This window comes from Protopterus annectens, chromosome 10.part0, assembly GCF_019279795.1.
Source record: "Protopterus annectens isolate FY-2018-M chromosome 10.part0, PAN1.0, whole genome shotgun sequence".
NCBI lineage: Eukaryota > Metazoa > Chordata > Ceratodontiformes > Protopteridae > Protopterus > Protopterus annectens.
In genome coordinates this window covers 627087058-627100299 of record NC_056744.1, presented here as the reverse complement: position 1 = coordinate 627100299, position 13242 = coordinate 627087058, and the positions used below count along the sequence as shown (strand labels likewise).

Genomic DNA, 13242 nt, shown 5'->3' with positions numbered 1-13242 from the left:
TACTATGGGTTACTCCTTCAAACCTTGAGAGACATGTTAATTAAACTAAATTATTTTCTAAGCACAACTTACAAGCAGTACTGCTTCCATTCTCTTAAGTACAACAATGCCCTCCAGGGTGGGTTTAATAAAGGAAATACCAAAGCTAGGAAGCCCTTTAACCATTCTTGGGTGGTCTGTTATTTTCCTATAGTGCCCACCCTGGACGTTATTATTGCTTACTTAGAACATTCTGGGTTTGTGATTGATTAATATTTAATACAGCATATCCAGGAACCAAAGGCAAGGCAAGGTGGAATACCACTTACACCTGATAAAAATACTCAAAGAACAAGTTAGAGCAACTGCAAAGTATGAAGCATGCCTTTCAAAACCGTTGGGGTTCGGCTATAACAAAGGCGTTAAAACAACTAAAAGCCTTAATTTAAAGCATGCATGAATGCGAACTGCCGCCGAGTACAAAACATGGCATTTCTTGACAATGAGCAATGAACTTGTTTTAGATGCGAGTCCAATGAATCACTCTGCTGAAACATCCCAAGTGTAAAGTAAAATGATGAGGCCAAATAGGTTTGCATAAAGAGTGCAACGAGGAACCATTTGTTCTAAAGCAGTTTGTTTTTCTTGGCAATAAGTGAAGCTGCAGTAGGGTTACATCTGAAATGGCACAATATTCCAGGGGGTATCACAGACTCAAAGCGGCCTCATCATGTTTAGGTTGTGTTTATTAACAACACGTGGGTTTTTAACTGGGAAAGATGTATATAATTATTTCACTTATCACATCTTTCCAGTGTGGGACCCCTTCCTTCAGCGCCGCTCAAATACATTCTTGCTATTTGGGGACAAAATAGCTCATGTTTTTATTAAAGCTAAAGCATTTTTTTTCTCTAGCGCGAATTAACATTTTTCCATATGGAAAGTTTGGAAAACTCAGATTGCGTTGGGAAGGCAGGAAATTCTCATTGGAAGGGTTTACCCTTTTCATTCTCTCGCCTTGCCTTTCAACATCTGGAAAATATTGTTCGCAGAGCTGGCTGGGCTTGGAGTTCGAAGCCTGCATGACGAGCGCTGGCTGTCTTCTGCAAGAAAGGGCTCAGTGCAGACCTTTTAAAGCAGGTGGTGCGTTTTATTCACTTCCTGCAGCCAATAGAGGGGACGAATTTGGAGCTCTGCTACAAACTCCATCATTTTGCCTCGAAAATAAACCTGGAACTCGATTCAGGACACTTCAAAACTGCTGTTTTTCGCAGTTCGGAATTAAATCACTTCTTTTGTTTGTATTGTCAGTTTTTTCGGTCTGGTACATTGCACATATCTGAAATAGCCAACATCAAACACCTAACAAGCACAGTGGACGCAAGATTGATGCCCTCACGGATCTGTGCAGACACATGGGAGGCAGTTAATAAATCATCGTTGAGCGATCCAGCGACTTTAGGAATCTGAACCTTTGGAAGCTTGATCTTGCATTGTATTCACTAAAGAAGGTTTTGCTTGTGTCCCGGAGTACGTACAACTGTAATAATTCAAGGTGAGAGTAGTCAATTCACCCATCCTTACTTCAGGATGGTAGTGGTGTTGCTGGTGGCGGGTGGGGTAGGAGGCAGAGGAGGGGGTATCAGGGCTTGTGTGCGCTGATTAGACTTTTACAGTTTTTTTGATACATGCTGGGCCACCATAACTAGTAGACAGATGCCTTTTATTAACAACCAGGGTCGTGACTTTTGTCTTGCTTGTTTTCGGAGAAACACATATACGAGGGGTTCATCTAATAAAGCTAAAGACTTTTTAATTACAGTACCCAGTGAAGGTTAATGTGCCATCGCATTGATGCATGCTGATTTTAATTTCCCGTGACTGGCAAACAGCCTCTTTAGTTTCCATGTAACCAATGGCAGACATTACCACGAATTGTTTCCTAGTCGAGCTCGTATAGATGCATGTTCTTGGCAATATTTGCAATAACATAATACTGAACGAATGGAAAGCAATTGTTTTAAACCCACGTACCTTGCCTTATTGGGTAACTTGTGTATGATATGTACTATGATAAGGAATTTACTCTTTTAATGTAAGACAGTATTAACCCTTAGAGCTATAGATATTAATTCATATCAGTTATTGTAGTTAGTTAAACGTTGTTCCTGTTTCTTGGCAGTACACCTACACGCATCAGTCTTGTACAGAGTTCAGTAAACAGAAAAGCCTAGACACACTCCCACCATGCATTCTGTCATAAGCCAAGAGTTTGTTGGTAGTCAGCCTATCAGAGAGCAGCATCAACAGGTGTGTCTACTTCAAAGCTGAATTCCTTACTCTACACCAGTTACAATTGCAGGTTTTAGATTCCTTCTTGCATTATCAGATGAAAAACTTTTCCAAGCTGAAAATTGTTTGCACTGTGTTCAAGGGTCTATACAAACACCTAATGTTGTTTGTTCAGTGCTACCCAATAATTCCTTCCCTTTTTATATATTTGGATTCTACTTATAAGACAGTAAAGATGTCGCCAACATTCAAATGTTTTTTGGATTTGCCCTTTTCAGAAAACAATAGCTATTTTACATTTTTTTAAAGATGCATTGTTCCAGGATTTTTTAAACTGCTTATTATGAGGTCAGTGGCATGCATATTCCAGCAGGAATGAAGATATACCACTCAACTGTACAGATTTTTGCCTCATATTTTTTGCCTGTTTTCCTAAAATTGTGGTTTTCTGGCAGATTAGTGGCAAATCATTAAAGACTGAAGTTAGAAAATAATGAAGGACATTTGAGTTTCAGACTTTGTACCCTTCAGAAAATTCATGCTAATGCAAAACCTGTTACTCTATCAACTTTCTAAGTTTGTAAGAGCAATATTTAAAAAAATTGTCCCTATGTTTGGGCCTTTGTCCCACTTTCATTATGGCTTTGTCCAGATCTCTTGCTCTAAGAGGTTGAGAGGTATGAACGAAGATGGTATGATGCTGAAAAAAATAACTTAGAGAATGTAATTACCATTATAGTTTTGTTAAAAGTGCACTATTTTTTGATGGATGTTTGTGCCATTTCTGTGGTTTCAGTCACTTGTTACTCACTAAAGCTCACCAAAGCGAATTTGACCACATGCATTGTTTACAGAAAAAAGTTTGTTACAAATTGTATAATTTAGTTTTACTAACATTTGAAGAAATGGGTTAGTGTAAAGTAATAGGTGTATAGTGATTTCCTGATTAACAAATAATAATTATTGACAGCTAGACAGTATTTTATTTAAATGTATTCTGGTAAAATACAAAAAATGTTATGATCATTTAGCAAATGTGCACTGATATCACCTGTGCAGTACAGAACCTGGTACTACTACTCAGAAATAGCCAAAGTAGCGAGAATGCTGAAACCAGCTGACATAGCAGTAGTTACTTATATAATATATAACTAACTGCCAAAGCATGGATTAAACATTGTGAAAGCATGGTTGTTCATAAAATAAACTGCTTCCAATCCATTTTCCAGTCTAGGAAAAAGGGTACACATATATCATATCAAATTGGACTCTGGCAGTGCAGCTGTTAACAAACTGCTTCCTGTAGTCCACAGCTTGAGTTCTTCAGTCTCCATTTGTCTGCAGTACAGTTCTCAACAAGTCACATACCAGGCAGTTTTTAAAGATAATTGACAAATTGGGCTGGGCTCCTCAGTGGTTTTCTGGACTACATATCCAGTAAGTTAACTATGAACTTGTAAAAATAAATAAATAAATAAATAGCAAGGTAATAAAATGGATCTTTAAACATAATCCGTAGTGTATACTAAGTTAACTTATAAAATTAATAAAATCTAATATATTATACAATTTTTTTTTAAATATTATACTATGATTTATGGTAAATGCTTTCCACTTTTATATAACATTTGCAAGCAACATGTTTTAACCATTGCTGCTTTTAAAACAATAATTGTGCTCAAAAGTTTGTATTAAGTGAATGACACTTTTTAATATTGTAGAATCATAATTATGCTAGTACTGCTGTTTCAACAACCACTTTTTTAAGTCTGCCAGTATGAAAAAAAATCACTCTGTTCAGTGGAGGTCACCAAAGGGAATGCTCACCATCCTTAGAGGTGCAGTGACACTGGAAGTCTCCTGCATAGGACAGGCACCTTACACTTCTAATTTCTGCATGCTGTGAATCACTTTAATGGTACAGCTTAGTATGAACTCATGGTATTTTAAGTCTGCCACCAACACACTGTGAAAGAGCCAAATTTTACTACTACTAATTTGACAATGATTGCTTAGGTCTAGTGAATGCAAATCAGTGCTTCTTGGAGAATAACTCTGAGGGCAGGCACCATGGCAGCTCACTTGTTAAGGTTTCTATATCACAGCTTCAGGGTCTAGGGTTTTAATTCTGAACTCTAATCACTATCAGTGGAGTATGCGTGTTCTTCCTGTGCCTTATTGAGCTTTCTCTTGGTACTCCAGTTTGTTTTGATGTCTCAGAATCATGCTGGTTAACAAGCTGCTGTACTGTCACATTTACCGTTATCCTGGGTCATACTGAAAATGGTCTCAAAAGGACCAGTTCACATACCTGGTTAACAAAATAAACTAATCAATTAAATAAATTAAATAAATAAAATAAAGTAACCTTTCTAGAACAGAAGGAATGGTTTCTGGCCCAGAAATTGTAGTTATTGACTGTTGGGGCAATTTTTCCATCTCTCTCAACTTTCTGATCTAAAAGCCGCATTTGCACTTGTTTGTTTCCTGTAACTAGTCTTTTTCAGATACAGATTCTTGGTTTTAGCACTTGAATTTGCTTATTCGTGCGCAGCACTTGTTCAGAACTTGTTGTAAGCACTAAATAAGCTACAAATTACTACAGCACTTAACCTTCCTCATTACCTAGAGGAAAACAGTTTTTTTACTTACTTTCCTCATTTGCTTAGAGAAAAACAGCTCTTGTACTCACTTTCCTCACTTGTCTAGAGGAAAATATTTTTTTATTGAGGCAGGTCCAACTGTCAGCTCCCAGTGTTCTCTCCTGTCTATCTGATGAATCTGGGCATCTTGGGGCAATGTGGCAATTGCCTCATGTACACAGACAAACCTCTCCTCCTACTACCCAACACAACAACCTGTGAGAGATGCACTTATCTAGCCAAACTGGAGGTAAAGCTCTCTCCATCCAAGACTGAACTTGACAGTCAAGAGGAGAAGGTAAACACTTGTACCACACCATACTCATCACATAGTCCCACTAAACCTACACCACCAAAATCCACACATAGAAACACAAAAACATTGACGGAGGCATTCAATAATAATCTGCTTAAGCAACAGAGACCTCCAAAGCAGAAAAACAATCAACCTCCACCCCCCAACACAACCCAAATGACACATACCCCACAGACTCAGTGTGCCACTCAACCACAGCCCATAAGGCAAAACAACGTACCCAACGCACTAGTCATAGGTGACTCTATAGTCAGGCTCACTGATGTCCCACTCACCAGGCTAAACAAGGAGAAGGTTACTGTCAGCTGCCTGTCGGGTGCCAGGATCCGCCACATAACCCATGCACTCAGGTCACTCCACAACAAGTACAAATATGACTCTGTCATTGTCCATGTTGGTGTGAACGACCTGAAATGTACCTCCCTGGACTACATGAAAAGAGACATGGAAGAGCTCTCCAATCTTGTAGCCCAGGCAGGTATGACCCTAGCCCTGAGTAGCATCCTGCCATCACCCAGAATGATACCGCAGTACAAGGACAAAATCATTGACTTCAACAATGGTTGATAGACCACAATGCTTTGCCAGAGATGGCCTGTACCTGTCACCCCTGGGATTCTGGATACTGGCTAAGGCTCTTGCCACCCCTATAGTGCCTTTTTTAGGCAAGGTTCAAATGACAAATTCACCACCGTAACAGGAACAGGCAAGCAAAAGCTAAGGGTAATGCTACTCAATGCTAGAAGTCTAAATCTCAAAATGCACTCACTCGAGGCACTCCTTAAAATGGAGAACATCGATATCTGTGCAGTGACTGAGATCTGGTTCAAGGCTCCAGAGTGTACCCCTGCATTACCAGGCTATAACTCATACCACACTTTTCGGCCATCTAACCTGGACCAGAACACCAAAGGCGGAGGTGTGTCCATATTCATTAAGGATATCCACACTTCCAGGCTAGTTGCTCAGTATAATGCATCCAAGGTTATCCAAGTGCAACTAACTCTGGGCAAAATTGCAATCCAAATTGTAGCTTGCTACAGATAGATCCCCCCACCATGCCCCAGAATTCCCACTCCACTTTTCTTGATATACTGGAAATATTAGGGTGCAACCAAACACCCTAATAATGGGTGATTTCAACTACCCCACCAATAGCTGGGAAAACTACTCATGTACCAATTCCTTCGCTCAACATTTTCTGGAATTCATAAATTCCAATGCTGTGGATCAATTTATCCACACCCCCACCAGGGCCAACAATATCCTAGACCTAGTCATTACCAACATGAGTGACCGGTGTTCCACACCTGAATTCAGCTCCTCATTGGTCAGATCCGACCATAAGCTAATCACTCTAGATATCCACATCCTACCCCCACCTCCCATTAAGGAAGCCATGGTAACAAATTTCTCCAAAGCCAACTTCATGCTTCTTAAGACAAAAGTGGTGAACTTCATGACACCCATGTAGATGGACAATACAATTACGACTGCTAAATCCTACACAAATGCACTCTATAAGCACTTACATGAGTGCATGGATTGTGCTATTCCAAACAGAACCAAGGCGCTATCCTCCAAAAAAAGGAAGCCTATCTGGTGGTCCCCTGCCATAAACAAACTCTACAATAGAAGGAAGAAACTGTTGCAAAAGAGAGTAAAATCCCATGAGTGGAGTGGTCAGCCTCAGTAAGAAGCTAACATCCCTTATACGATCCTCCAAAGCTAGCTAGGAAAACAAAATCACCACTGATTCTAAGGACAACCACAAAGCATTCTATAGCTATGTCAGGAATCTCAATGGCAGCACCCAGATCTGCTCTGAGTTACAGCACAATGGCACAAAAATTACAGAACCAACTGATATTGCCAACATCCTGGCAGATAGGTTCAGTGCTAACTTTACCCCCCCCCCCCACTAAAGGGCCCATATCTATACAGGAAGAATGCAGAGTCCCTGTAATCACAACTATGCAGGTAAAAGCTGCACTCTCTAAAGCCAAAAACACAGCATCCATGGGATTGGACAACATCCCAGGCTGCGTTTTACATGATCTTCAGAACAAACTGGCTCCCCACCTAAGCACCACGTTCAGTCATAGCCTCACATCAGGCTTTGTACCCACTGAATGGTGCACAGCAACAGTTATCCCACTTCACAAAGGGGGAGCCACCACTGATCCCGGGAACTATCGCCCTATTAGCCTGACGAGCCTGGTCTGTAAGGCCATGGAATGTATCATCATGGAACTCATAAACAAAGACATTGGTAACCTCCAAACTCTGGACCCCACTCAGTTTGGGTTTGTGAAAGGCAGCTCATTCCTCCTGAACCTGATTGATTTCTTCGAGGCAGTCACCAACACTGTAGATGAGGATAAGTTGGTTCACACAGCCTATCTTGACCTCGCCAAGGCTTTTGACACCATCCCCCATTCTGGAATTATAGATAAACTCATTAAACTAGGTATAAAGCCTTATGTCATAAGATGAGTTGCCAACTGGCTCACTGACAGAACCCACACTGTAAAGGTTGCAGACTCCAAATTTGACTTCTAACCAGTGTCAAGCGGAGTACCACAGGGTTCAGTCCTGGGACCTCTCCTGTTTGGTATTTACTTCTCTGAAGTACAGGCTAACACAGAAGGCCTTTGGCTAATGAAGTTCGCAGATGACTGTAAACTAGGAGCCATAGCTGAGTCCCCAAATGATGTGGACATCCTACAGAAGGGCCTCACTGAGACAGATGCCTGGTGTTAGAGCTATGGCCTCAAGCTCAATGCCAAAAAGTGCATTGTTATCCCCTTTGGTAAAAACTCTGTACCCATGAACTACCACATAGGCGGCAGTCTACTTAAAGCCGAATGTGTGATAAGAGACCTTGGGACCCAGGTGGACAGTAGTCCCTCCTTTGATAATCACATTGCCACAGTAGTCAGGAAATCCTTCTACATGGCACACCTCATCACAAAAGGGTTCTCATCCAGGAAAAAAGAGGTCATTGTTCCCCTCTACTCGACACTCATTAGATTCATTATAGAGTACAATGCCCCTTTTGGAATGTACCTCACAAGACATCTGCAGCAGCTGGAAAGGCCACAGAAGTACCTCACAAAGAGGATTACTGGCCTCAAACAGATGCCCTACACTGACTGTCTCAAAATTCTCCAGATTTACTCCATAGCATTTTGCCTACTCCGAGGTGATCTCTGCCTAACTTATAAAGCTATGTCAGACCCAAAGCTGTTAGACATGCTGCACCTAAAGACATCCCAATTCCTCCGAGCTACATGCCCTAGGGACCTAAACCTTGTCACCACAATAAACAGGACATGCTGGAGGGATAGATTCCTGTCCCAGAGACTTCCCATACTCTGGAACAAGCTACCAATCTATGTCAAGCAAAGTTCCTCATTAGCACTCTTTAAGAAAAATCTTGGTGAGTGGATGGGAAATAGGAAATACACCCCGGGGATCACTTCTGTGGCTGTGGTCGACAGGGGCACAGGAAAATAACTTTCTTGGGTGGCATAAGCTATGGAACCTTATTGGCTAGGCTTAATTAGGCCCTTGGGCAAGTAGCCTAGTACCTACCTATGAACCTATGAAGTAATGTGTAGACTAGGAGATGTGCATAAACGTTTTACAAAAGTTGCTAATTGTTTCCTTATTTTTATTAGAATAAGTATACTTTAACTATTGGTTATGTTGGATGCTTTGAAGAAACTTCCATGAAAGCCAGTGCATAGTCTGAAGCCACCTTGTTAGTGACCAAAGGCTTGCATTGACTGAGTACCACAAACATGCACTGCACATTTTATTCCAGTATGTAGGCTCCCTTTTATGAAACTCTGCACATATGTGCACACATTCAGTTCATGACATTTTCTCCTTTCTGACTGAGGTTTATTATCTTTTACTGCAACAAAGTTATATGTATATATCAATTGAACTGTGTCCGCTGGATAAAATTGTTGATTCTGAAACAAGACAGAAGCATTCTGTCCACATATGCAATAGGTCTGGCACTGAGGTGGTTTCTACTGCTCTGATTTCTTCATTTCAAAGCTTCTCGAGGTTCTGACATACCAGACTCAGTAGTCTACTCCTCAGTGTTGGGAAACAATCCAGGACCAGAAAAGACTCATTCTTCATGTTTATAAGTAAATAATTAAAACAGACTCAAACTTCCTAGATGGAAAGCAGAAGTTTACTGAAAAAAAACGAAAGAGTAACTAATAAGAAACATCAAAAGAGCATATCATCAGTGAGACATTTTCAGAAAAGCTGTTTAAATAGAATTCATCAGATGAGCCATCAGATAAAGCAACAGTGAACAATGTTTAAAACGTACATCATGAAGGTGTTGTAACATATAATGGCAACACAATCAGTAAAAGTTTCTTACATCAGTGTTTAAGAATTCACCTTCTGAGAGCATTTTTAAAATCTGAATGCTCTTTTAAGCCAGATGGAATCCCTGTATCTATCATGACGTCTCTGCCTCTGTATTCTTTTTCTATCAAGCTTGATGTTATCATAAAAAATGATTATCTCTGCCAGCATTTTGCAGGTTTTACCATTAATATAAATTCTGCAGTGATGATTCATGACTGTGTTATTAAAGACAGTAAGTGTCTAGTTAAACTATGCAAATTTAATTTACAAAACAGAAAGCAAATAAAGCATAGTGCAGTGTGTGTAAGAAGTTAGTGATTTCTTGAACATGCAGATTACTAGCTTACACATACAAGAAACAGCTCCCACTTACAGACTCATCTGCTATGTGTTATGGGCTGCCTACAAACAATACTGCTACGTCTCATTAACAAGTACAATTTTTGCAGCTGCTTCATTTAAAATAACATCATCCTCATCCATTAAGGTGGAAAAATAACTTCTGTGTTGCTTTCTTAAGTTGATAGATATGAAAGAATTCTATGAAATAGAACAAGAACTAGGTTGTCTTAAAGCCCACAAATCACATGTCCTGACACTGGCATATAGGGGCATGCTGACTGTATAATTAAACCTTACTGGGAGAAACAGCAGAACAGCAAAGCTCATAACCACTATACAAACATGCAAAATCTGCGGGAAATGTAGAGAACTCAGTGCACTATATATTTTATTAACTTATTTTTTAACTCTTATTTGCTAAGCAATTAAAATTTAAAACCCACTAGCGTGTTTTTGTAGCGGTGACCCAGTAACAATATCTAGTTAAGTGACTTGGTGAGGAAAGTTAAATGGAAACGCGATGAATCAAACCTAGGTTAATTTGAGGAAATTCTTCAATAGGCCATAGGTGTAATCTTCTTTATCAAATGTTCAAGCTCTTTCATTTTGCCTAATAAATAACCTTGCATACTGTAATGTGTAACTTGGAAAATGCAAACCAAAAGTGTCCAAATCACATTAATGACTTGTGAAATGCTGCTTAATTTTTTCAACCTTCATTTGCCTTTATCTCAGTTTAGTTGTTTATAGTATCCAGTCTATAAAGAAATATATGGGCTAACATTTTCACAAAATCTTAACAGAAAAATATCTTCAGTACTTTTCGTTGATGAGACTGTTTAGTAAACAATGGGTTTCCTATTTTTTTTTTAAACAGACACGATTCCTTAAATACGATTTAGATGCTATTGGTGACTGGAATGGACTGAAGACTGCCCCCCATGAATAAATAACTAAATAAATAAATAAACATATTTTTTCAGTTTAATTTTGTAACTCATTGATCTACATATCATCTTTGCGGACCAAGACATTTTATTAGCTTTGTTGTTTTGCTTTATATATGCTTTCAGTACACTAACCTGTTAAAAGAGTAGTAATTTTCTCAGGAGATGATCAAGGTGCAGTCCTCTAATTTATTGCAACTTAGCAAGTAACCAGCAGCTTGAGTTTAAAAACAAAACAGATTGTAGTTTGTGGAGATGCAGAATTTGTGTGGTGGATTCTAAATCAGTTTATATATGGCACATGACACTGCCCTGAGCATTATCCTATAGAAAACAAGGCCATGATTCCAAGAAAAGCTTTGCATACTACTTTACGTTGAATTTTCAAATTAGGAAGAAGCAGCTGATTTTATGGATAGACCCATTCCCAACTTCCAATTCCAAAAAAGTAGCAGTAGCAATCGGCCAGTTATGAACTGTCTGATCATTCCTGCCAGAATACATGCCCCCACGCCACAAAAAAAAAAAATTCTGTCATGATGAAGATCACAGTAGTAACAAGGGTCCACAACTCTAGAACCCTATATCATCAGCACAATAAAGTTGAAAGCTATATCATCATCATCATCATCACCAGCCCCCTCTTTTCTATTTTCTACATGGGGATGGAGTGTCTTGTTAACTATCTCCATCTCTCTTGATTCACTGCCACACTCCTGACTTCTTTGATACACATTCCTGACTGTTGCACGTCTTCTCTCACACAGTCCATCTACCACTTTGCTGGATGCTCTTGTTTTCTGTTGCCTTTTTTCTGTCTGTCCCAAATCATCTTCATCAGATTATCTTCTGCTTCTCTGCACATGTACCAGAACCACCAGAACCTGTTTTTTTTATCTCTTCTGCTATTGGAGCTTCTTTGGTTTCTGTTCTTATGTTCTCATTTCTTCATCTGTTCCACAGTGTTCATCCTACCACCAGTCTCAGACACTTCATTTCCATGACCTCAAGCTTCCTCAACTGCTCTGCCTTTACTGCCCAGGTTTCTGTGCTATACAGTAGTACTAGTCGCACCACTGTTTTGTACACCTTACTTTTCAGTTTGTTTGGTATTCTTCTGTTGTACACTCTGTGCCAGTTGGCTGCAGCTCCTCTGACTCTAGCTCTGACCTGTTTATTCAGACATTCAGATTTCTCGTCTCCTCAACCACCCCCCAGATACTTGAAGCTGTTAACCTGTTTGACTGTTTTCTTTTTCTGTCTCAATTCTCAGCTTCTTCTGATGTCACCATTTGCTGCCATTATCACTGTCTTATCTGTACTCAGTTTCATCCCATGTGTCTTTAGTTTTGCATTCCATTCCCCGATCTTTTGCCAAAGTTCTTCCTCAGAGTCTGCTTGTAATTCCACTTTGTCTGGATATAGTAATTTTGCTGCTGTTTCTCCTCTGACCTGTTTGCTAATGTAGTCTATCACCAGTATGAATAGCAGTGGGCTCAGAACTAAACCTTGATGCATACCCACTCCCACTGGGAATCCCTCTGTGAGACTGAACACTGTTCCTACTTAAGTCATTGGGTCCTTCTATATAGCTTGCACTAATTCTACCAATGTTTCTGGGACTTTGAGCCACTGCCCAAATCAGCTTTCTAGGGACATTATCATATGCTGTCCCCAAGGCTAGGCATGCCCAGTTGGACTCTCATTTCTAGCGTCTTCTCATCTCTCTGTCTCACTGTAAGCATTGGGTCAGTTGTGCTTCACGCTGCTCTGAATTCGAACTGCTCATCTCCCATCTTATGTTTTACTACTCTGCATATCTGTTTATCAATTACCCTCTCCAGAACTTTCATAGAGTGTGTCAGAATTTGGATATCACTGTACTGTCCACAGTTGTGAATGTCTTCTTTGTTTTTGAAAGCTGTATCTTTTGCAGTTGAAAGCTATGTCACAGCATAAAACTGAGATTTTATTGTGGATAACCTTGGTTTCCTTCCCTCTTCTATTCCTTATAAATTGATCTTTCCCCCAGAGATGTACATGTAGATCTTTGTATGTAGAGGGAGGTGTGTTGTGAGAGATTATTATGAGTGCATTATAACCTTTCTGCACTATAATTCTGTTCAGTTGTGCCCCTTAAATCTATGTCAGATATTCTTGAGGTGGCTCTAGGCCTTGCCCCTTACTTTCCCCTTCTCCTCTAATGAATCCTGGAGGCATTCCTCATGTAGATCCTACTCTGTAGTGGGATTCCAAATCATAAAAAGGTAGCTAAGTTTGCACTGGCAATGCAGGTCCACCATCTCTACTGGGAATTCTTTAT

The 13242-nt window shown here is 39.8% G+C and overlaps 1 protein-coding gene across 1 annotated transcript in view; it reads left to right on the top strand.

Annotated features, from left to right (window-relative positions):
- The first annotated feature begins 658 nt into the window (after window positions 1–658).
- The window catches only part of PODN (podocan), an 829411-nt gene continuing 816827 nt past the window's right edge, over window positions 659–13242 (top strand). Inside the window, exon 1 of the mRNA XM_044085452.1 lies at window positions 659–1534. The gene's annotated coding sequence lies outside the window, so the exon portion shown is untranslated. The remainder of the gene's footprint in view (window positions 1535–13242) is intronic.